The 21,608-nt window shown below is 43.6% G+C and overlaps 1 protein-coding gene across 4 annotated transcripts in view; it reads left to right on the forward strand.

Annotated features, from left to right (window-relative positions):
* Hmgs (hydroxymethylglutaryl-CoA synthase) overlaps positions 1-21,608 on the forward strand; it is a 130,402-nt gene that overhangs the window by 21,646 nt on the left and 87,148 nt on the right. The window lies entirely within an intron of this gene.

A 21,608-nucleotide genomic window follows, 5' to 3' on the forward strand; every position in this document is an offset into this window, starting at 1 on the left:
CTTTTAGCACTGCAACGAGATCGAAATTGCTTGAGGCCATTGGGGAAGATGCGACGATCCAGACAGGAGATACAAAATACTCCGGTTAATTTTCCTTCCTCGTCCATATTCCATACCCATCTGTGCCTTTTAGTTAAGCAATGACAAAGTATAATAAAAGACGAAGTACAGAAAAGGGAAAAGGAGACTACTAATGCAAAGTGTATAAGTAGTTCTGTCAATGGCGGTAGTCACAGTATTTTCAATGAAGGGCTTGGTGCTACTAAACGGGCTGTGGGGAAAAAAACAGTACAAGCGAGCTGGTGTGGACTGGAAACGCTTTTCTCAAGCGGTCAGTAAGAAAGGTACAAGTATATATTGCTCACAGCAGAGATGGTTACAAAGCTAGAGGAGCAGATGTGATGGTTAACGTAGAAATCCTTGGCAACGCCTCTTCGTATGGGGGGCCTTTTTTTTTTTTTTTTTTTTTATATTTCTTTCACTCTGTCCCGTGGCCTTCTCTACTCAGATCTATTGGACTCCTTTCTAACACGGCGGGGCTATGCTGTGCCGGCATGGTCTCAAGCCGATCTAACGAACGACCTGCGATTTAACTATGTCGACGGTTTTGCTTATCTGACGTAACGCAGCATTTCCGTCGCCCTTGTTGCTAATATTGCGACTCTGGTTGATGGTGCTGAGTACTGATCTAGTAATCGGCGACCGAATTCGATCCGAGTCTGGCCGACAGAATAAACGAGGAGTAAGCAGCTCTGGCGCGCGCCTTTGAGAGGAGGAGTCTTGCGCTTGTGAGTGATACAAATGATCTTAATCAGGATCCTCACCGAGAACAAGCAAACCCGAGGGATATTAAACAAAAATAGAATGAATCTTTACGTAATTGGCATGCAATTGGTAGGATCGACTGGGTGTATACTGGTGCCGCCGTTGTTACAGGCATTACATATTTGTGCTTATCTAACACAAAGCTATCAATCTCATTTACTAATGGCTTAATGTTTATTTTTCTATCAGGTTTCATGACATTAACAGCATTAACATAATTCGTCTATGTGGACAAGTTTATAAACGCATTGTGGCCTACATAGGCTCGTAACTACTGAGTCGTTGCACATTCGTGTATGCTACGGGGGTTTATTAATATGAACCCCCAAATTGTAAAATTTGCACGAAAATTATTACGAGCATTCCCAGTAAAGCTAAACTATGGTACAACACGATGCCACAATGAATTTCATCGCCTGGATGAGCCGTTATATAAAAATACCTGTTTAAAATACCAAACCTTAATGAAATGTCCGTGTGGTATTTTCATTAGCGTACGAATAAAACTACTTGGCTTATTTAAAATATTTCATTAGGTCCTCAATATATCGGAGATACCGTCATAATTATGTTGTTCAAAGCTAAGAAAAACCAATATCTGCCGCTATTTATTTCTTCTTCTTTTAGGCAAACTGTGCCGAGCTGCTTAAAACTTCTTATTAGAGCTCGTGGCCTAAGCCAACCTTAACGGATTACATTGTATTACAATGTTAATCATTATCACTGGAGTGGAGACGACGTACGCGTAAGGGTGTCATTACGAAACACCTTACGCTAGGTCTATCAGCACACATGACATGTTTTTGTTGGTTATTTTTTTTGAGGTCAATAATACACTATATATTTAATTACTGGTCGTCAATTTCCTACCGACGATTGATATCACTTTGAGCATGTTACACAATATGTATGCAATAAATAAGAATAATTAGTTTTTATATTATGGAGTTAGTTGTCTCAATCCAATGTCAATGCTTTACAGCAATTTATTAAGGGCACAATGCTAATTCCACGAGGAGCTGGTCATGAAGTCCTAGAAAATGACTGTTCCGGTTTACAAAAAGGCCCTTTGGTTTTAGATTTACTGCTTTCGAGTCTCTGTACGTGACGGCTGCCTCCTTGCATAATGGCATACTAGTAGCGCGTTTCCTGATGATAGATGATCCCCCCCCCTTCCACCGCCCGCCTATAATAGGCACATATTGTGCTCAAGGTTTGTACCTGGACCTAGACAGATTTCGTTTCGTGCTGGGAACCAATCATCTCATGGAATGTTTAAACATAGAGATGATTCATCTTAATGTTGAAATGCAAGACCAGATTTTTTTGTTAATTTCATTATCTATCCGTTAACTCTGTTTATGGTGCGATCCGAGCGTTCTGTTTATACACATGGTCACGGACGCAGTAGTGGAAGCTTATCTCATTACGTGAGGAAGAAGTCTCTTTGTCCGTATCTGCTTATTTGTTCCTCTCTTAACGTGAACTTTTTCGAGGATCTTGTTGGCTTCCAAAGAAATTTTGAAGCGGTTGAAATGACGGAGGAAACAATTTTTCAAGGAATTGATTCGTTGAAGACAGTGTTTCAGTGTCGTCAGGTTCCCCGCTTCCTAGTGACCTTGAGTGCTATTGAAGAAACCGTTCAAGTGAAGAATTTTTCGGGATAGATTGGCAAAAGGTTGCGCTCAGAAAATGAATTCGCCTAACGGCGCATTAAACAACCACGTCGCCGCTATTACCGCTCCCAGTACTATCGAAACCTTGGCCACTAGTCTACGCTTAACTAATGAGTGGAGCACCTGCTTGTTACTGAAGGTCTTTCTCGAGAAATAGCTTCGAGTGTAACATCGAGGGTGTCTCGAGCGCCTTCGATATTTACCTGCACGAAAACAAGGAAGGACGGTAGCAGCAGCAGAGCACATTTTGTGATTCGTTCGCTATATTGTAATGCACACGTGTGTGTTCGCATACAAGAGCATATTGTACATAAGGATACGTGTCGGGGGTGGCCCAAGGACGGATATGCACGGAAGTACGCTTCGTCTATTGGAGCAGTCTTTCTTAGCATTGTGTGCTGTCATATCTGTTCCTTGTGCATACAAGCACTTACTCATTTCCACCGGTCGTTCGTCAGATTTCGCGTGTCGCTGCCTTCCGTCGTCTCCGCTGTTCTTTCCTTTTCCTATTCTTCTTTTCCGAAAATCAGCATCTAACTGCGCGACGAAGCCACGGCACGCAAGGCTAGTAAAGTCCCCGGCGCGACAGCCGAAAGCAGCGACCTAAAAGATGCCTGGCGCGTTCGTAGCGGCAGACGCGTCTCGTCGGCGTGGTTCGGTGGTAATTCGCTTATTTCTTTTCCTTGGCGAGTGCGCGTAAAGAAGATAAGGAGAAAGAAGTTGTTAGATGGTCTGATAGCTGAACGGGCGATGACGGGCAAACTTAGGCGAGCGTGGGCTGTCATAGAAGGGGCATGTGCAACTGCTTGAATGTGTGTTGCTAGATTTTTATTCTCCAGCGTTTACTTCTATCATCGTCTTGCTGTATGGAGATGTCATCCATACGGAGACCACGTCGGGGCAACCGTGACTGTTGGATGCCGTCTGTGGGGATAGTCTCATGACTGAGACGGCCAAAACTTCAATAGCCGGAAGCGTAGCAGGCGGTAGTTACAATTATTTGTGATGGCATGCACTGTCGATTTTACCACTGATCCTTCCTATCTAGCAACTATTCCGTCGTCGGTCGTTCTGCCTGGAATGTCCGACCGAGCTCGATGAAAAAGGTCAAAGAGAAAGGCTTCACACCGCTACTTGATTGCTACGACGCTTTTTGACCCATCATCTTGTTCGCTTCACGTAGGCAAAAAGAAGCGTGAATTAGTATGGAAAAGCGGATTCGAGACGACCTATCGTCTCGATCGTCTAATGGACGATCACGCGATTAAGGTTCGAGCTCAATAAGAAGCGCCATGAAAAGTCTCTAATAATGTAATATATTATTATTTTTTAGATAACAGAAACAGTTGAGACCCAATAGAATAGATTTTTGTTGAAGAACAGATTTTACTCCTGATTATGTGTTCAATCTCGTCTGTATAATCGACATCGCCATAAGGGTCGGTTATTACTAAAGCTAACTGATAGTCTAGTGCAGGGTGACTCTTGCCTCTGACTGGTAAACACGTTGAAACTTTCGGGAAAACGTCCGCCATGTAATTATGTAAGAATGGATGGACTATTCGATGGACTGTATTTCTATGGGCTGTACGCGTGACAAGTTCCTGCTGTTTCACTTCTTCTATAATGTGTGTTGACGCATCCTAATCAACTAGTGGGTTCTCTGATTTTTTTGCGGTCAGCGAACGTTACATCCTCTAACCGCCCCTATGCTACTTCAGCTACAATTCAGCTATATTGGAGGAACTTTGCTCCACACGTGCGAATTAGGCCGTCTAGCGGCAACGTCTGACGTTGCGTTCGTTCTAGTTCGGTAGTTAATAGGTGATAGTTCGTTTCATTATATGAAAACTCTTAATTGTTGCTGACATAATGTTCTAATCAGCTTCCACCAACGGTAATAGTAGCTTCATGCAACAACGAGTGAGGTTGGACTCTGGTAACAATCTGTCCGGTCGGTCTCGTTTGTTTTTGCTACGATTCGGTCGACGAAATATTGAAAAACGCTGGTCGAAAAGTTTTGAAGCCTATATTACCACTCTACTTTTGCACCCCTTACCCCTTCCCCCCACTCTATCGCTGCGTGTAAGTGTGCAAAATTAGATACGAAATCTGAAAAATTGAAAGACTTATTGCTAGCATACGCAAAGCCTGTTGTCTGCTAAGCATAAGCCATATAGAATAATCCTGCCAGACTTTAGCAGATGACCATTCTATCTGCCCAATGAGTTAACTACCTAGTCAGTTAGCTGTGTTACATGCTGCCCGTTGTGCGCCTAGAAGGACGTCGTATCTGCTAATACGCTTACTGGAGCCGTATGGCTGCAGTCATTACCGGCAGACGGACAAACACATATTGACCAACCGATGAACGTTCAACCGACCCCAAGATACTACCCCATTGTGTTGCAATGTTAGTCAGTGATAGACCCCCAAAACCAGCCCAGATGAAGCCGTCAAATCGTTTGTATGCAATGGCCCGTGGCGCTCTAGCGGCAACCTTTATTACATACCTAATCCTGAAGAAGGGTAGAAGGCGGATCATTCGAGGACTATGTCAGCACCAACGGAAACTATGACACAATAAGGATAACGATAGTTGAGACCGTACAGGGCGGACAATCTCGAGAGCTTGTCGCCTGGTCTCGCAGGCACCTAAAAACATCAGCGTAGTAGATAAAGGCAAACCTGTCGATCCCTGCTGCTGTCCGTCGCATATAACCTTAGCATAAGAGGCACTACTTGGCAGCGGTCTTACCATGAGCGATGATAAACTATTAGGAGCATTAGCGTCATTTTTGATTACTGCCTCAAGTCTTGTCTATGCGTCATCGTGTCGTTACAGTCTCGCCTTCAACCCCTTGATATTACCGCACTATTTATGTGAGTATATACGAGTCATCGAAATCGCTCCGCTTACCGAGGCAAATATTAAAATTTGTAAAAATCGTAATTAGAGTTTAGGAATGGTGTGAGCAGATGGTTGAATTTCGTCAGACATTGCTAGGAAGCTGCTAGTCCTTGAGGTTCTGTTCTGGAACATATGTCTAGATAGGAAAGCCATAACAAACATTTAAACAATCTCAGGTAGAGGCATATTTGATTCTGATTCGAAGTGCGGTGTGTTGTATTCTTGTAAGATTGTACGCTACATACTATATATGCATATAAATACAACAGTATATGTAAATGGACTTTTAGTTGTTTTTATATATTGGAAATTTTAATCTAAAGGCCCGATAGACCAGAAAGTCGTATCTTTGCATAGATAACCATACATAGGTAGTACAGATTACCTAGAGACACACTGATGCGATAAACGCCATCACCCGGGACGATATTTTAAAAATTCGCTATACACCCTTTAAATCTAACTAGCAAAAACGCGATAAAATATTATTATATATACATATATATTTTCAGGTGGTGTACCGCCTGTTTGATACGATTGTTGAAACTAAAATTTTCACGATATTTAGTCGAGTGTGACCGAAAATAGACTCAAACATATGTAGCACTGTTGTCTAGCTTAGATTTATATAATCAACACTTTGTAATACATGGCCACGTCGTACGGTGCACTTGATTATATTTATTGTTATTTGTGTGTAGCTTAGCATTCATAGTCAATAATAGTGGTCAGTGTTTTTAGCGGTCCCCACTATATTCGAATATGTCTTTCTAAAAAAAGCGAACTGGAAATGGGCGAACAAAGAACAAGGTAGCGGGTTTGTCGAAACTAGTGGCGGAGATTATGGCCGAAGGCAAACCACAGCAAGAGGACAGCTCACTAATAACAAGCCATGATCAAATGCAGCTAAACTGCATTCGCAAACCACGGGGGCACTAAAGGCCCGGCAAGGAGAGCAGTCTTTCAGTGTCGAGCAACAAGTCCAAACTTTTAATCTTGAACTGAATTCTCATTTGCATTTTTACCGAGATTAAAGCTAAAGTAGGATTAGTGAATCGCCTGCAAACACACAAAACCTTTCAGCGAATTTAACGAGTCGCATTCAATCCTGGATAGTGTTTTGTAGCGTGTGGAGCTAGATGAGTCCAACAGGGAAAAGGGAAACGTGTTGCGTTGCTACAACGAGATGTTCACAGGTTAGGGCCATGCGTGAGTCGGCCTGAGCTTGTGCTACAGAACGTAACGTGTCGAACACTTTACATTGGGTCCATATGTGGCACACTCCGTGTGTGTATGCGTATGCGTATAGAGGTATCGTTTTGTTCCCGTCCTAAAACAAGCTAGTTCATAGAAGCTGGTGCTTTATTACCGGTATACGAGTCGTAAGCAGTAAAATCGTATTAATATAGCTCTTGGATTTGACGTGTTAATGTATTCAAATAAGCTTCTTAATCGACATAATAAACCAACTGAGGTACGTTCACTCAACAGAAGTGCGCTAAGTCACTGCGAGAATATTAATGGTTCTCAATTGTACTGATATCCTAATGGTTTTTTTTTTTCCTAGTAATATAAAGGATAGACAGGGAATCGAGGATCTCCATTAACGAAAAAAAAAGTGAAATTTGTACGTATTTGTGTGGCAGTATATCGTTAGTGCTAATACACTATAGGCTACGTAATGTAATAGAAACTATTAAATACTAATATCCCTGCCAAGAACGATTATATAAAAGTAAATTTTTAGCATGTGCCGGTATATGCCAGGCCTCGTCCTAGTAAGGAGTCTATTGATAATGAATATTGATCGGAACGCGTTTACGGGCCTATTGGACGTATTTGCGCTAAATGAAAGGCAACTGATGTGAATTTGAGTGTCACTGTGTTATGGGGTTGGGTTAATGAACATACGGACATTTCACGTATTTGTAAGTCTATGGATACGGCAGTTAATATATAGTTCGCTTCTTGCATTTTCTAGAAATGCAAGCAGCCTACGAGAAACTGAAGTTTGTCATAAACAGAAGGAGGGAGTTGTGGGAACCGGAAACGACCCACATGGGTGTTGCAATATCAGAATTCCATTTTTTAAAGTAACTGTGTCCTGGTTACCATTCGAATGAAGGGAAAAAGTTGCAATATAGGTGTTGGCATTCCCTCGTGGAACGAGACTATTCCCTGTAGTACCGGCAGCTCAAAGGTATCAAGCGACAGGAAAGGTACATGCTCATGCTGGTACAGGAACTGACGAATTTTCTAGACGCTGCATCTTGTAATACTCACTGTTCGTTATCGCGATGGGGTCGCTTTTACTTATTTGGATTGTGCAGGATGGCGGCTGCCGTGGTAGTGGCGGTAATCTAGTTTGTTTCTTCTGCTGTTGTGTTCGGCATGAAGGAAGAGGTCGGACTCAAAATAATTCGAAAACGGATGGAGAAACCAGAAAAAAAACGTTCTCAAAACAGCTTCTAGTACTTGTTTACGTCCCGTTAACGGTGGGGTCAACTCTGCGGTAGTGACGGTAACGTCGACAGGAAAAGGTCGATGGTCGTAGCGTGGGCGGTTGTTGTAGATGGTGTCTGCGGCTATTTTTCCGAGTTGAAGGTAGCCTGCGTCCTTGCTAGCTTCAACGACTCTTGTGTCTGAAAGTAGCCCGTCAGCTTCTTCGCGAGTTTAGCCGTGCAATTGCTGACGAGAATAATGAAGACGGAAAACGATGACCAGTCAGCGTTTGATGAGACCAAACCAGACAAGCGGCAGGCCACTTATTCCAGCTTTTCCTGTACGGTCACCAATTCGGCACACAATCAGTTGAAGACGAATTGATCTAATGTTCTCCACCTGTCCTTTTTTTCTATCATTTTGTCGGTATCGTTTAAATCCGCACAAACTGAGGGCACGGCAAAGCAGGTAGCTGGTGAATAACTGGAAGCCATGTATCTGTGGAGAAACCGACGGAAGGTAAAGGGCTGTGCACAATCTTCGTACAACGGAGCGGCAGAGCAAATGAGTAACTGGTCCTTGTGTGTTGCGGCCAAAAGTTGACTGTACTGCAAGGGCTTGAAAGCTTTTGATAGCCGGCTGGTTAGCGAGACGGCAGAGAACATCTATCGAACTACGAGGCCTAGACCAGTAGCGAAACCCAATTATGGTCAAAACATGTTAATATCGACATTACAGCGACCTCGAGTGCACCAGAAAAACCTGGGCAAGCTGAAGCAACAAGACTATCAGTCGCTTCATCGATCGACTTGATCCCCTCGTTCTTCTTTATTTTTGCTGCCGTTGATGCTGCGTTTTTCGTGTCTGTACTTGTGCTATTTAAAAAATGAGTTGTTTCCCCTCTTTACATGTATGCTGCTCATCCCTCTATTCTTCTATCGGATCCAGACGTGACACAGCAAACAAGGGTTGCGGATGAAAGGAGATATTGAGGGTCCAAACTTAGCCCAACACGCCCAGTATAACAGAGCACTCGAATATTTCGAATGCCGATTTCAGGTGCGAACTTTACCCCGCTAGATCATTTCTTCCTTCGAAATCGAAGCAGCAACGGTATAAAAGGATCACGCCAAAGCTACGCAAGCCGTGAAGCGAACTTGTGCTCGTGGGTGGAACAGAGTGGACACTGCATTCGAGAATGCGTCTCTACCTTCAGTTATCTTCTCGCTCGTGGTGGTCTTGGAAACAGCAAACTGTATCGACCGCACGTCTGTCGTACGTGCCTCTCCAGCGAAAAAGTTTCTTCTTATCCCATCGATTACACTTTCTCTTTCTTTCTTTCTTGTTCAACCAGCTCTTCGATTCATGTTTCTGCTGGGGACAAAGGACGAGTCGTCGAACTTACAGAAAAGCAAGAAAGGTCACCCGAATTTTTTCACGTCGGTATTTTCTGTTACCACCGGTGAGAACCCACACAACTTCACACTGACGCCGTTTTGTGCTGTTGTTGTTGAGCTGTTCGCGTGCGCCTTTCATCGGATGACCGTAATCGTCAACATGTATGCCTGACACAGTGGTGTCCTCTCGGCGACGTTCGCATAATACTTTTTTTAGCTTTCCAAAGCTCCATGACCCCTTTCACCAAGAGTCTCTGTACAATTTCCGGTGTGGCGTTCCTGTGCCGAGTTTTTTTTTTAACAACAAGAGCCTTCTATGCATATGTGCGCTGGATGCTACAGAAAAGAAAAATGAAGTGAAATCGACATCGAGTAAGGTATGGTAATAAGGAATGGGGGCACGCAAGGGCAAAGGCGGTTGGCTGGCTTCTTGAAGGGCGACCGAGAAAGGAGTTTTTTTTGGTTTGGTGAAGGTTAAGTGCACACGTACTTGCTGCTGTTTTAGCAAAAAGGCAAATCGCCATTGAGTGACTGCCAGTGGGCCACTCAGTACCTGTTCTATAGCTGATGCTTCTGCCGTTGTGTAGCTGCCACCGCCTCCCGCTGAGGTGAAATACACAATTTAGGATGAGGATTGAACAAAAAAAACGATGAGGTTGAGGATAGTGGTAGAAGCCTGAATCGAGCCTGTCGATGAACGCGACCGCGGGGTCGGCTTAGTGTGATGGTCTGTGTTGGATAAGGGTAGCGTCTTCAGTGGTGGCGACGGCTCCAGCGTCGCCTGGTAATAGCCTGCTGCGTGGCCAGAAGGATGTGGTGAAAGGGCTCTAAAACCCCGACGTAGTCCCAGAGGGTATTCAGCGGCATTTACATGTCTGCTTTGTGGTTTGATGCCTTGAATATCTTCGAGCTGTTGTCGATGAAATAAACGAACCATACCAGGTTGTTCGAGACCGCAGCAGTAGTCGCTCATTGTAGCATATCCATTACTAGCCTAAAAGAGGTACTGGATTTAGTTTAAGCATAAATAGTGACAAGGACGAGCATCAGATTGAAGATCTTGTTGTCGACATCGCTGGAAGGGACGACATCACTCTGTAAACCCTTACGCAACCACCGCTGGTCGAAAGAGGAGCTTCTTTTTGTCGGACTAAAGTCCGGGAAGACACGGCTAATTAGGAGAAACAATAGTCGCCTGATAAAACTCCGACGATCATATCGGTTTGTTTTATATATATATACATACATGGGGTCCAACGCGATATCGTATCACATAGAATACTGACCAGCGTGATCGCGTGACTATGACAGACATCCATTTTCGTACGCTAACAACGTTTAATAGTAAATTGATTTTTAATAACATATCGCCAAAGTCTCTGCACGGAGACACGCGGCCGCCGTAGCTTTCAGGATTTTAAACAAATTTCATAATAATAATCGAGGTTGTAGATGGAGCCTGTGAGAAAGAAATAATTAAAAAATGCTCACAGTATTACGCAAAGTATACATTATCTGATAAACTTGCTTACATGGAAAGGCTATGTATGTACGTATTCTCCTCCTTCGAATACTCCAGCTAGATACATTCTGTAATGATTTAACACAGATAAAATGAAAGATCGTAAGGGGGATAAAAGTCGACAATGAGACGCTCAATCGTAAGCCACAACCAGTGCTATTGACAGATACGACGGCTATTAGCGGTAGCTCAATCGATCAAATTTGTAATTGAAAGAAACGAGAGGTTCCAAATTCAGCCAATGGCACATATCATAGAAAAAGCGCGAATGAAGAGAGATATATAAGGTTATGGACAAACGATGTGGAACATATTTTAATAGGTGCAACCATTTATGCATGTGCGTGTCTTTGAGTGGCTTTATGCATTGCGGAAATGAAGTTGTTGGTGGCTTCTTTTTCCTGAATTGTCTTCACCACAGCACTAAATGGTGGTCCGGCAACGCATAGGAAAACGATCGTTATTGGCCATCAACCGGAGCAAGGAACAACAGCAAGCGGCACGCGTATGAAAAGCGTCGTGGGAAATCATGTGATTTTATGTAGGTTCAAATAATTCTGTATTCTAGTGACTACCGGTGAATGGTTACGTCATCGTTTATGGGAGTAATTCCTTGGAGTAGGCGTTTCTGGAGTCTCTGATCAAAAAGCTGACTAGTGATAGCGTTGGAAGTTTTTTGTTTTGTCATTTGGACATATGACAAATATATACGCCAAGTAACATTATAATATATGTCTTTTGTCAAAAATGACAATAAGAAAAGCCTACCTCCTTGATCACCTTTGCTTTCTTCCCTGTATTTGTTCAGCTCGTATCTTCTAGTAGTTACTGTCAGTCACTGATGGTCGTAGTCGCTTTTTGGCAGATACTACTCTTTCAGTAAGCAAGTCTTTACAAAAATGTCCCTAATCAAAGTGAGCGAAGGAGCAAACTCTAATCCGTTTACGGTCCTGCATTGGTGCGAACAAGCAGTCATCACAGCATGTATAATATGTGTATAACCTTGCTTTTTTTCTCAGAGACAGGGTACAGAACAGAGGCGAAAATATGGTTGTAAACGAAAAAGCAGGGCAGTGGGGTAGCGGGAGCTCCAGTCACACGTTACTTTCCATAGCAGTGTAGTGAAACACTGCAGTACAATGGATATGCCGGAGTGGGCGGTGGCGATGGTATTATTCTGTTCCGAAAAGCTCATTCTATTTTTTGCAGTGGAAGAACTTTCATTTGAGCGATGAACCGAGGAGAAAATCTCAATGGCAACGACGATGAACGAACGGGGGCAAGGGGAATCTGTAGGGAACGAGTGAATACGACTATGGACTAACTACCTCTGCTGTTCCACAGCAGAAGCACTATCGTGTCCTATTCATTCGAACCTGGATCGATTCTGTCGTAGGTTCAGGCAGACAGAAGAATCAGAAGGAGAGAAGGAGCGAGTGGCGGGCATTTATGAGGGGCTTCCGACGGCAAGCTTGGTTTAGGTTAATAGGTATGCTAGAGGCTTAGAGGACGAGTCGTGTTCGACAGTCAGATGCAAAAGGTGTGCTGTACGTACGAACGGCCTAAGCAATTGGTTGGAGAGAGAAAAAGGTATTTCGAGCAATGCTGTTCTGTATTCACATTATAGTAACGCTGAGAACAGTAACTCTTAGTCCTTGTATTACAAATGCCTGCTTCTGTGCTGGTAGCGGTAGCGATGGGGCTGGATGTCATTATTTATGCACAGGCGCCATCATACCCTGACCTTTACCCCTCCCCTCAAAGTCCCAACAGCGTACTTGCTCCATAGAGCATTCAAATTTTCACCATTTCCTCCGTTCATTTTCAGTGTGCTTGGCCTATTTTCTTTCGACGCCTGACCGCACTCTTTTCTCTTCTGAGCTTTCCGCCCTCTTGGCCTAAATGATATACAACGACTGGTCTAGCCAGGCAGTCCATCACGGTGCCGACGTAATAGCAGAATCTGATGAAGTCATTGTAAACTTAGGTGCTCTTAGTAGAAAACTAATGCACGATAAGAGCACTCTTCAGAACCGTTACCACTGCCGCTGCTGCCGGCTCGGTGGTGGGCGGTAAAGCCTGTGTAGGTGGTAAGACTCTCCAGCCACTTTCTTTCATTTGAACATCATCGAAGTGCAAACTGCGCTTATAGTGCAGGCTGTGGCCTGCTGCAGGCCATCATTATGCACGTATGCTATGAACATATGATGTCGCATAAAACTGCAATAGCTGGTGTTCAATTCATACTGAGGGCTTTAAATCTCGTGCTCCCGGGCAGTCTGTAGCAGAAGCGCATCAGGAGAGATTACAGCACCGGTGCTCATTGCGTAATGGGGTGGCAGCTGTGCCAGTACCAGTGGTAACACAAAACTGGCAGTTGCTAAACCTGCGAAGGAAGAGATGACAATGTTTCTAACCTCCCTTCAGCTTAACTCCTATAAATCTGTGTTTCGCTTTGCTTGAGTCCTATCACTTCCCTTTCAAATATATGTATGCCAGAAAGCAGAAAATATATATATATAATTTTCTGCTTTCTGGCGCTCCACGCCTTTTTGAGACTTCCGTAGCAAAAGTGCTTAGCACCGGCGGAGGTTGCCTGCAGTGGCGGAGGCAAAGCAGGAATAGAAGGAGAAGTAATAGTTCGTATATCAAAATGCCAGTAAACGCTCCTCGTCAAACTCGAAACCGTCGTCGGGGGGTTGGGGCCCTGGCCGATGCGCGGCGTGCCAAGTCCGCATAACTGCTACTGCTAAGCCAAAGCAGTCCCTACCCTATAACAGTACCCCACCGGTGCAGTGCTACTATAGCTCAGCGGTACTGTACCGCTATAGGGCCCTTTGCTTTGGGTTTCTAATATGGCCTAGAATAAGGCGTTTTCTTAGGCTAACTGGAAAAGTATCTTACGAAGGTGTTATTTAGTTAGCAAGACCTGTAGTATTTTAATGAGGCCGTACGGTACACTCTTGTACACTGCAAAAGGCACAATAGTAGTAATAATAGGCACCATAATAGCTGCTAGTGCTACTAGTAACACAGCTATTGTTACCATGCGAAACATCGATCATTCAACACGGTTGTAGTATTGCTAGAATAAGAACAGAGAGATCAATTGCAAAAGACCGAGCGGATGGCAGAAACGTGAAATAAAAGAGCCGAATAGTTGAAAGCCGGAAATATTTATATTGTTTATAACACTCAGACAAGAAACTACCACCATAGAAACAACGAAAACGATGACAGCGGCATCTGCTATATGTACAGATGTAGTATAGGCAAAACTATTGACGACAGCGATTATGCATCTAAATTCGAAGTTCACTCAGCGAAGATTCAGTTGCTCCAGATCTTGCTCAGGTCATGGCCTGTTTTTCGTTTCGTGGTTAGTGGCTTCAAGGCGAGGTCTAGTTCCTATTAAGATTCTGCTCTTCGCTGTCGCGTATTTCCAATGTTTCGTTGTCCCTTAAAAACGGCTCCATTTCGTAATATTCGTGGGTAATGTTAATCCCATCGTTCATCACCAAAATTAGTTATCAGTTCTTCGGCTGAATATAATATAGCCCTGGACCGACTGGGTCGTTTTCCATCTGTTGTACTAAGTGATGGACTCGAAACTATTTATAAAGAATCAAAGTATATGATATTCAGACAACCGATACCGAATTCAAGCTCCATCCATTCAACTCAGTCACCAACTGGTCATACCGTAGTTTGTTATTATTGGCAAGCAATAAATATCGCATATCACCGTAAACATCATGAACTCGGACGTCAAATACCTTTACGGTATCTTTCTCAGCTTCCTTTCTCTTCCGCTTTTTTTTGCTTTTTCCTCCTTCTGAAGCCTATCCCCTGTAAGCGATTTGAACGACAATGGGCAAGTGAGAGAGTTAATTATTACAAGGTACTTTTTTCGGCAACAAAATGAGATTCATAAGAAACGACAGTCTTACATCGGGGAAAAAACGCGGTCTTCTGCCAGCTAAAGTCGAAAAGAAGAAGCGAAAACGAATGCCACAATAGGAGGCGGTTTTAGTGGAAAAAACGGGTAGGGCTCAGAAAAGAACTCGATGTGGAAAGACCGAGAACCGGGTTTTCCTGAAGTTTCTCTGCTTGACACACGTATGCTGCACTGGCACCTACAGATCAGCACCTCGATTTTTCGGTCAAAACGTCTGAAGGGCCTTGCCGGTTTCATCGCTGAAACACCAGACAGCGGAGCCTCGATTCTTCCCTTAGTCATAGTCCTCGTGGTCGCTTTGCAGCAGGATCCCTTTTACACCCCATTTAGTGAAAAAGTCCGCTCTGACCTGGGCGTGGCCCTCTTCGAGGGCAACGACGACGAGTGGCCGGGCGTGACGATCGGTTCATCATTTTATTTTTTAGTGCGGTTTTATTTGTTGAGTACATTTGCTGGAAAACTGGCTGTTTATTTTTAATCATCCCAATTTGTTCGTCAATCTTTTAGCCAACGTTCCTGTCTTCCGCAGAGGGTTACTGGTCTTATAATAAACCTCTTAATAGGGATACTCTAAAGCTAGTCCTTTGCAGCCTCTTGGCTCGCTGTTGCGACCGGCAAGAAAACGATTAGAACAGGGAACTTCTGGTACCGTTTCGTTTGCCCAAAACCATCACCGAACTGTAAAATCAACATATCATGAACGATGAGAGAGTCAAACGTATTATGCACGAATCCATCTAGAATCAATATTCTTACATCCCTAATATATAAGAAAAATATCGACAGGTCGCATCGCGTCTACATTAAAAAAGGCTAGTTTTTCGTTATTATATTGCTAATGGCGCTGATCCATGAAAGTCTAGCAAATATATAGCATTCAAGTATGCTGTAACAGTTCACCTCAATAGCAAACCTTTGAAACAGGTTTTTAATTTCGATCAGGGTCAAACCTTGCAAGCTTTATGGTACGGTTTTGACAGTCAGATCATTCAGTGATTCATTAGGTGATTTCAATTCTCGGTAATAGCAATTACGCTTTCTTAAGTCTACAGAGCACCATTTGAGTGCTGCCATCAAAATTACCACGTACCGATAATCGACGACCTTGAACCTTTCGGAGGGCCGTAAGCCTGTACCTCTATGGTAAACCTTCACTTGAGTTCATCGGTCAGCTGTTGATACAATTCTAACCGAGTACATCGTTGACATTGAAACAACAAAGTATCGTTCTTTATCCATCCATGTTATTGAATTAATGTAGCGCTAATAAGAACCGACCAATTTACCTAGTATACATATATTCGATATCAGCAATCTCAGGTCTCGATAGCGTTAGTGTTAGGTTAATGCATTCAGCGTCCGCTATGGCGATCTAACGCCATCAGTAACAGTATGATGGAAACTGGGGGGTGCGGAAAAACGTAGTGTGCTCGTAATAGAGCGTACTGGGGTGGTTACCTCTTGCTTGCCTAGCTGGCGATTTAGGTTATGGGAGACGATTGACTTAACATGTTAATCAACTAAATTGCGGAACGCGATTTTTGTGAAACGTAGCTTGCACTCTCACTTTTGCTGGGTAACTAGTATCTCCCTGTGCTGAGCGGGTCGAAATGGCCTATGGCGATGCATTTCAGGCATGGAAAGGCAGGATCGGTAGTAGCAGCACTTCCAGGTAGGCTGAATTGACGGCGCTACATGACTATCTCTATCTCGATATTAATATGAGGGTAAGTCTGGCCTGGCAGAGTTTCGCCGCGGTATCAGAAGGCCCTCCAATGGAGTTGTTGCAACAGAGCTAACGTAACGTTAGCGGGATGTGCAGGCTGACTGCATCATTTGCTCAATGAGTTAGCTAAGAATCAAAGGCTTTAACGCGCGCAATGCTGGTCGGGGTCTGATGGGCAGCATCCTTCACGATAGACATAATTAAAATCATCGTATGATTGTTTAGTCAGCAATATTCAAAACGTCGCAATTGTCTGAGCCCTTTCGTGGTTGTTTTGATTTTCCGTTGTTCGCCATAATGGCGGTATACATTGGACCGTTTTTAGTTAATTGTGGCGCGGAAGAAATCTATTATTAACATAACTGTAAAGAAGTGCTGCGAAAGTACTGCATTTCCTAACACCAACCGAAACACACGTTGGGGGGCAACAATAAAGTATTACTATATGTGCTAAATATATAAACGAAGTTAATGCGATTAAGTCATTGTTCGTAAGTCCTCGTTTTTGCTCGGTGTCCCTCAAAAGCTTTAACCGCTATCACTCGCTTCCCGGCCTATATGCCATTCCATACCGAACAGCATACAGCTGTAACAGTTACGAGGCACAGACGGCATAAAATGAACGCATGAACACGAAAGGATCACATCAAACCTTTCTGTCCGAAGCTTCTGGTTCAATGGCCACAAGTCACCAGGACACCGCTGACGCCTCCGACCATTTGCGTTACGCGTGTGCGCGTGCAGGACTCAGTGTGATTGTGCGCTAGCGACGGCGATGAGATCGGAGGCAGCTGCGGATGAGTGCACTATTTGAATTTCTTTCTATCGACAAGTTTATCTACTTTTACTATTACCATGTGTACTATATCGTTTGTCTATTGTCTGTCTTCTGTGTGGATGTGCATGAGCGTCTGTCGGGCACAAACAGGGCGCATCGATTCGATAATAAATGGCTGAATCCGTGGATGAGTTGTGTGTTTGTGGCGGGGAACGGTGGAGGCGCTGGTTCTTTGTTGGCCTATTTCTATTGTTGTACGATATCGGCACATGTCGAACCAGACTGTGTTTCCTATAGGATCGATGTGCCTGTTCAAAAGAACAGCGCTTCACGCACTTACCACAGGGCGTAGACTAAGGAGGTGTACTACGATATAGAAGGGCGGACATTGCAATCTTGTCGAAACATCCGTAGGCTTCGATTGACCACTGACAGTATGTCTAGTAGGTCTTTATTAACTTTATATCCTGCAGTGATTCGGGGCTGTTGCATGGCAATTTCAATTGGCAGATGGTAGCACAACTAAATATCCTACGAATACTTGTACTTGCTAGATAATATATTTCTCTATGTAATAATCTAACGATTGGCCCATACAGTTATAATTTATGAATATATATATATACATATGCATTGGATTGGTAACGTAAATAGCATGAACGTTTTCGTTCGCCCGGTGTTCAGTACAAACATAGTTTACGCATACGCAACGTAGAGGGCTATATAAGCGTTAAAAGGTAACGAATATTCTGCACATTTATGTCGGGTACCCATTCGTTGATAGGCGATTCCATGTAAAACTGTGATCACTTTATTCCACTAGCAGCTTTACTTAATCATTTTTGTAAGGAAAAAACTTTTAAGCCCCTTAGTGCAATGTGTCTTCTAATCTGCCAAGCCAATGTGTGTATTTCGGCAATTCGACGCTGTTCTATCAAAGACCATGTTTAGAGTATCTGTAAATATGTAGGACGTATGTTTGATTGGTACCTTGAAACGTATGAACGAGATAGCTATTTATATTCAGCAACGATGTGTCTAGCTACACTGTATCCATATGGAAAAACGAGCCTTATCCCGTTTACCCGAAACGACTTTGTCCTAGGACAATTTCAATCTAAGGCTGTTTTCAAACCTTGACTACTGGGAAAAAAAAAGCTAGGAGTAAGTGTCACGCAGCTAGGACAGATGACACGCATGCTGAGATTTGTTGATGTCGAAATGCCGATAGATGCGGGCACATTGTACATAAAACTAGCGTTTCGACATGACAATAGAAACACTATAATAATTATCTCTAATTATTGTAGTTCGTGCAGAAAGCTTCGACTATCCACGATAACGATAAATATTCTACCATATTATTATAGTTAGAATAAAGTTACTTCTTTGCGTATTATTATACTGCGGTGGATGTAGTTGTGCAAAAGGCCGACAATTCACGCTAGAATTGCGCGTATAATCCGTGCCCTTTTCCATCCACGTCGTATGTAATCTCAGATCGGCACGCGGTATTTCGCTGCGTCAGCGCATAAAGCTATACGTGTGAGTCAAAGAAAACATCGTCAGCGGGGCAAGTTTGTCGTCGGCTAAAGGCAAGTTGACGTGCATCGTCACAAAGTCGCACCTGTAGAGAGAATATTGCGGCCGTTCTGTGATACGTATTTCTGATTTGCTTTCTTCATGGCCGTTTCGATTCTTGGCAGTACAACTGCGTACTGATTTTGATGTTGCTTGATTCTACAATGGACTCCTAAATGGACATCAGAACACATCAGTTGTAGTCCATTGTTAAGGCGTACTCGCGAACTTTAGGTGCTGCTAGTGTTTCAACAGAAATTAAAAAGAAAAGAGCATAAGGGATACGGAAACTAGACGGTATTGCTTTCTGTTTTTCGCCTCTGAACAAATGTAGAGGAGTACTTGTGCGAGGTAATGGAAAGCTAGCAATGTTTGTCAGAGGTATGCAACAATCAAAGGAACTTCGACGTTTAAAACGAGATACAAGAGTAATTGGACTATGGAATTACGGCGTGTACGTTTGCTTGCCAAGCATCCGACGGGTAAGGCATTTGGCAGGTGGGGTCCATTGCCTGTTTTTTTTTCTGTCGCTCTCTGTCTCTTCTGTATCCAGCCACTCAAATGACTTCTCATCTAAGCTTACCTGCTGTGTTGTTTCTCTATATTTGTCCGTGTTTGTCGTCGTTCCACAGAAGCATTCTAGCTCTATTTTCTGCACTGTCCCCTGGCTTCATTTCAGAATGTATTCGTATCACTTACCCCAATGGCAAGAACAGCTAGAGACAGAAACCGTAGCCTATACAAAGGTCTGGCGAGCCAGCGGACAGGTGACCTTCTTATAGAATATTTATCTGCTGTATCTTCGCTTTTGTGTTTTGTGCTATAATACATACCGGGCTGGCTATCGAGTCTCGTTGGCGCTGCTCTATCCACTCGTATAATGTCTAACAGAAGCACCGGCAAACATGTAAACGGTATTTCCAATAGCGGCCTACTACAACTGCTCAGGAGACACTTGCACACAACTGAAAGAAAGGACGATTGTTGAAACGAGAACGAGAGTTGTTGGTATCAAATCAGCTCTTGGCAGATAGCTAGCTATCGAAACTTGTCCAATTGTATTTTGTCTGGAATATGCCAGCCCTTCGTTTAATGCTGTCCTGAATAGTACTAGTTCGACCGTTGTTCTGTTATAGTGGCCAGCCGCAGTTGGCTTGTCTCGCTTTCATGGCATACTCCACACTCTGAGACCTTAATTGCTAAATACACGAAAGCCACAACGGCCAAAGTACAGACACACGAAAGCAGCAAAGTTCGTATGGTCGTCCCGTCCAGGAAGTATTTCCAGCCAAAGGAAGACAGGTCTGTGCCTTCGGGCTGTTGTAGGTGTGGACGAAATGGGTGCTTCGGTAAGCTTCTCCATCTTCGGCGGTGCACCCGATTTCCCATGAGGATTAGCTTGTTCTTCTCCCAGTATTGAATGAACCTATCGCGTTAGTGGGTAGTGGCATGAAACTAGATGCTGCCGATGGCGGCGATAGCAAAGCGCTCTTGGCAAAACTATTCCTTTAACGCTGCCGTTCATTTCGCTTGTCTCGGTCTCCGCGACTATAGCTAACAATGTACCGCAGTTATGCACGATTTTGTTGCCATCTTCTGGTGCCTTCGTTTCCGCCATATTGGCTGTAAGCTGCTGGATGTGCTCTTCGCATGCATAGATGCCAGCTAGCTAGTGAGGCTGTTTTTGGGGCCACTGCCAGCAGAGACCTATTGTTCTTCTCAGAATGCCTATTTGTCGTGCTGCATTTGCATTCTCCGCTCAGCAACAGCACTGACAGTATAGAACTACCGGCACACCTGTTTCTCGTTCCCACCCCATGTAAAACAAACCATAACACTGCTCGTAATGTCTTCTTCATTCACCATCTTTGTTGAGTCTTATCCGTTCGAACCACAGAAGGGATACGAGTTCAATCATCGGAAAAGCACCCTGAAACACTCGAGCTGCTCGTTTTGCTCAAAAACGAAAAGGCGTTAACATACTTGGCAAAAAAGTACAATGGAGAGTATGCGTTCCGTGCGTATTATGCACTACCGCCTCGCGACAGCAAACGATAAAATCAGCCGAATTCATGCCGATACGAAGCTGCTTGTCGTGCAGAAGTAGGAAAATAGTAGATCATGTTGGATACATTTTAAAGGTGTGATCTTTCGAGGCATTGAAAATACAGTGGTATTTGCTTCGTAGCCTATCTTTCCTTTTTCTAAGCGGAATTAGCAAAGGGGAAATTTAATGAAGAGCTGCGTTGTATCTCAAATGAGGCAGTGTCAGTACTTCAGTTTTCTGATTGAATGCCGAGAAACGTAACCTTATTTGATTTCGACCAAGTCTTCATCAATGTTAAGTTGAGAGATAATGTTGTGGTATCGTAAGTGAAACGTTTGCGTTGCATTATCTTTAAACTAAGACGTTTTAACAGCTCCACAATGTGACCGAAGGTACAGAATACGGTATAATGAAATTATGTGTAACTTGAACTTCTACTATTGGCAATAAGAGTGACAATGATTAATTTCATGTATCTGTGCCTCTGACCCTCTGCTATTCTGCCATTTCTGCGTTTCCGTCTCACTGCTTCTAAGGCCGAAATTAGTATAAAATGCAAGGAAAATATTAGGCCGTTAGTGCTTACGGGAGTTTTCTGAATAGAAATGAATGTCTTCGATGATGCCTAGCGGCCCCTCAGTGTCTTTTTGTGCGGCGCTCTTTTTACGTAGAGCTTGGCTTACGTCGTTGTGCTAGAATTTACGATCTCAGCAACAGCAATAGCGGCGAGGATTGGTTATGCTTG

Source organism: Varroa jacobsoni, unplaced genomic scaffold (assembly GCF_002532875.2).
Source record: "Varroa jacobsoni isolate VJ856 unplaced genomic scaffold, vjacob_1.0 contig00207, whole genome shotgun sequence".
NCBI classification, from domain to species: Eukaryota; Metazoa; Arthropoda; class Arachnida; order Mesostigmata; family Varroidae; genus Varroa; species Varroa jacobsoni.